Genomic DNA, 4,976 nt, shown 5'->3' with positions numbered 1-4,976 from the left:
TTTTGTTTTTTTCACTGCTGTGCTTCTAATTTCATATATTTTAAATCTCAGTCAAAATATTCCGCTGCGCTATTTGTGCGGTCGTTCTTATAATTGAAAAAAGGAATCGGGAGATTTTTTATAACATTCTCCCCCTCTACAATTCACAAAGTCATAAAATTATATCTTTTTCTTCAAGTCCAGGCAAGCTTCTTATCTTTTTCACACATTTTCGTGCTTTGTATTGTGTCGCACTCAAAACATTCTTTTGAATTTCGTAAAAGTTTGATTACGCAGAAGTCTGAATTTGTTTAAAACATTCAATTCTGCCGAATGTTTTGGCTTTAGTGTTGAACTCGACTGAAATTGCAGTTAAGGTAGACTCTTCAATTTGGCGTAATTTTCAGTTCGGCTGCAAGTCTCGGTTCGGCTTTAGTACCTCAACTCAGCTGGAACGGAGCCCTTGGATGCTCAGGTGAACGACATCGAAGTCTAACCACCTGAGATGTCTTCACCTTAGTTGTAAGACTGAAGTATGCCAGCCCATCGAGCTGACGACTTAAATTTAAATCAATAGGTTTTCACTGCTGAGAAGGCCTCATGACAGATAGTAACCGTGTTTGTGTGTGTAAACTTGAAAAACTTTAATGTGGCTACTTATTGAATACCTTGACATAAAGTCGCCAAACCAGAGGGCAGACACACTCCTAACTTAACTTGAACTAACGCAGCCAAATGAACATTTCAAGTGCAACATGATCTCTCAGTTCAACTTACCTGTTCAAGGTTTCCCTAAAACCCCGAATTACGTTTCAAGCTTTAGACAGACAGATCTGCAGCTTTTGATAATCAGTGCATTTTACTTCTCTCCTTTTTGGGAAGTTTCCCAGCCCGATTCTTGAAGTGAGATAAATGGGGATTAGGGTGGGGTATACACAGATGTCTCCTGGGTGTTACCGAATTTATGCTATCGAAAGGCCAGACAATAAAAAAGCGACAAAAGAATACACTGGTGATGCTCAAAGCAGAACGAACGACGTCCCGACGGCAGCGAAGTGGCACTAAACAAAACACGAGAGGAGAATCGCGCGGCATCGTCTAAAACCAATCTCACTTAACGCCTCGACATACAACTAAAAAAAAACCTTGTCTGACGCTAACCGCCCATATATATACATCCCTGAAGTCCTTGCCTCAAATCTCCTGCCATTGAAGCTGTTTTTTTTTTGTTTTGTTTTTTTATACGAGTGGCTTTTACAACCGTCATACAAGGATAGGCCCTTGCAGTATTCAGATAAAAGCCCACGACGATTCCACCGACAAGAACGTAAGAAAGTAAAAACCCAGGGTTTATGTAAGATTCTTGCGAACACGAAACCTCTTTCCATTGTCTGGGCGTATACAAAGCTTCCAAATTTCTTTGAGCTGGGATTGACCCCACAACTGCAGAGGTGTAGAATCTTTTCAAACCGATCTTCTAGAATGCGCTTCTTTTGTTGCTAAAATAGAATCCCTGGTCGCCTCGTTCGGACAAAAGCTCCATTGTGGGATAATAGCCTCATGAGATTAGTGTACTATAACAGACGGAAAAGAAAAGGAAAATTTCCTTTAGCGTCTGTTTATCAAATTAGCGGGGAAGACAACACTTAAAGAATATTTGTCCGAGTCGTATGCGTATAATTTATAATATCACTTTGTTTAGCCTACGCGTCAAAGTTATTTAAATAGATAATAAAATGTGTACAACAATTTTTCTTGTACTTTTTAAAGAAAAGGGGAACATCTCTAAAACAAAATTGCTGTTCTTTCCAAGCTGACAATTGTCATAAAAGCTCTAATTTTGTTGTATTTTTCGCGTAAAGGGTCATTATTAGAGCGAATAGTTAGTAATGACGAAGAGCCTGTTTCTCCTTTCATAAAGACATGTTGCTATTTATTTATTCATTTATTTATTTATTTATTACGATACCTTCATTCCCTCAAGACACATTGTAGTGGGAAAGAAACATACACTGAAGGATGCGCTGTACAAAAATATAAGGAAACAAAAATAATCATAGGTCAAATACAACAATTTTAAAAGTAAAAATATTACAGTAGCAAAAAGAAAAGGAACCAGCACAAACACTTGTTTTTTCTTTTTTTTTTTTTAAGGAACAACTCTGACAATTACTTTTCTCCTATGTCACTGGGCAGTCTACATAATTCATCAATAGGCTTCAAAAAAAAAAAAGAACACACAAACACAAATGTTTCGCATTAAAAAAGACTTATTATCTTGTAGTTATTTTCTATCTGTGATACATATATAAGTATCTCAGAGAAGTGAATAATGCCTAGTGAATAATGCAAAATAGAGAAGTAAATGTTCTGGATGATGCGGAATCTATATTTATTTTCATTTGAAAATAAACTCTTTCACGCTAATTGCATGGAAGCTAAAGGTGCATTCATACTGTGGAGAAGCTTTAAGACTTCGCCGCACTAGCGCCTGAGCTTCAGAACTTAGCTAGTCCGATACGTAGGCGGAGGAGCGGGTTAAGACCTCAGAATATTTAAGCTCGAAGCCCGATCAATTACTTAAACCTATCCTGCTTTTAGTCGCAGCAGTTTCAGAGCAACCTGTAGAGCATGACTTCGCTCTTGTCCCTAGTGATCCTCGTGACGTCACACGTAACTTCAAGTGTGACTTCATTATGGGAAACGGCCCACAATGCAACGCGCGGTTACGCCGACGCCGACGCCGCTCAAGCCGGATACGGGCGTCTAAGAGCTGCGCTCTAAAATTGTTTGACTTATAGTTACTAATAATCGTCATCCTCAAGCTCTGGCGTCTGACAAAACTATCTCGATATATTTCTTGGGTTGTTGCCTTTGACAGACACGTGGACGGAGGCAAGTCTGGAGTCAGGTGCTGTTTCGATGAAATATTTAAATGATTAAATGAAAATGTTGCCCTCGATACGTTTATTGCAGTTAGACTGTAAAGAATAGATAAACGGCTAATTGCGTATGAAGTGATCGTTCGCTAATCGCTGGGTCGGGCTCAGAGTCTCCATATACACGGGAGAGAACGGTCGACTTTGAAATTCAAGATCGCGGCTAGTGTTTCGCGGCGTACCGAAGTAGGGGTCTTTGACTTCGGGTTCAAAGACTCCGCACGATCTTCCCTCGGGAAACGTCTGGTCGTGGCCATTACTACGTGTATCAAGAGGGCAATTTGTTTGTGTGGAATCTCGAACGCAGTCTGCACGTGGAAATCTAAAAGGGCTTTTATTTTCATGCAGAGCATAAAATCAACGTTTTTTACTGAAAAAAAAAGAGAAAACGCGTTTATTTTTTTGCCCTCCTTGTATAGGCACTGACAGATTTGAAGGCCGACGTACAGTTTGCGCATTTGACTTTTTCCCGTCTCCTCCTTTCCTATATCCTCTCTACTTTTACCTTCCCCGCAGAAAACCGAGATTGTACTTCGGCCTTAAAGAAACGCAGGATGTGGGGAGTTCGGCGCATCTGTTGATCGCTTCACAGCCAAAGAGATTGTGGCATTCGGCGATAAGAGCGTATATGAACGAATAAAAAAAACAAGAAGCTTGAACTCGTGAAGCCACGCTCCGCATGTCTTAAAGGCCGACCTACAAAATCGTCTTCTGTCGGGCAGAAAACTGGTTCCCAGTTTCCCTCTCGCCATTCTCTCTAGCAGGCTTCTCCCCTCCTTTTCCCACAGGAGCGAGTCTCTGAGCTATTTCCCGCAGAAAGGAGAAGGATATCTCCCACTTTCTCGAATGGAAAGAAGGAATGACGGGAGGGTTTCCTCGTCTCTGGTTGCTGGTCGGCCTCCAATTTGTCAGCAATTATATCTACTTGTATTAGACAGTTTTAGTGGACCGTACGCTATAGCTTTGCGTACGCAAGGAAATTGCGGGTCGTGAGTGCGCATGCGCAGAACGCAATAAAAAGGCTAGCGTATTGCGTACGCACGCAACGCTGGGGATTTTGCGTAGCTGGCTAGCGGGCCTTGCGGGATGCTCTCGAGAGATCTCGGAACCAACAAGAGCGCCAGTTTCAAGATGGCGGTTGCTTCGACTGGCGCAGCAAGGGCGACGTGGTGTTTTCGAAGTTCTGTGTTAGTTGAAATTGCGTGGTGTTCAACTCGGCGGTTCTTTCTGGGACCTACCGCGGTCGAATCAGATCGCCTGTGCAGCTGAAGGAGTGCAGAGTGAAAATGTTGCCTCTCGGATTGTGCGTCGACGCTGCGATTCTGCTCAACGCTAAGCCTATTCTCACAATTCATCGCCGACGGACGAACGACTCTAAAAGAAATCGACAAAGTTCTCGCTATACACTGGGCATCAGGGTCATGAATTTCATTCCGCTATAGCATTGATAAAAGGTGCCGTTTCCACGGGACGAGTGACGGAGGCTCCGTGATCGAATTTCGCTACGCACTCGTACTCGTAGCCTCTGTACCCCGCAGAAAAGCGCGCTTGACGAGGCAGCTGTGGCTTGGTTTAATTTGAAATAAAATGATTGGACACGTTTTCATTTTCAATATTTCTTTCCAGGAGCATGGTTGCGCTATAAGCACCTGAAATTCTACGGCTCTAGCAAATTTAACTAAGATCATGCGCGGTGTTCACTCGAAAACGTAACGAACAACTAAATTCGGTCCGAGCAGGTCATTTTTAGCGTACGCTATACTATTGCGTATTGCGTACGTAAGGTCCAGCAACGCTATACTAAAACTGTCTAATATCTTATTACTCTCAGACTTATTAATGTACAGTTCACGTACATTTCTATTCATATTTATTTTTTCTCCCTCGATGCAAGTTGAAAATAGAACACTCGGATTGAAAAACCGCATCTCCACGGGTGAATGATGTTGATTGGGGCGAAGCTCTGGTGGTGCTTGACTGCGTAGACGCTGAGCCGCAGCATGCCGAGCCTTTCGTTCGTTTTCATCCATGTCACGCTGCGGTCAAATGCTCAAATGC

Source organism: Ixodes scapularis, unplaced genomic scaffold, assembly GCF_016920785.2.
Source record: "Ixodes scapularis isolate PalLabHiFi unplaced genomic scaffold, ASM1692078v2 PGA_scaffold3__209_contigs__length_174095766, whole genome shotgun sequence".
In the NCBI taxonomy this organism is placed as follows: Eukaryota; Metazoa; Arthropoda; class Arachnida; order Ixodida; family Ixodidae; genus Ixodes; species Ixodes scapularis.
Note: the sequence above shows the minus strand (reverse complement) of the source record.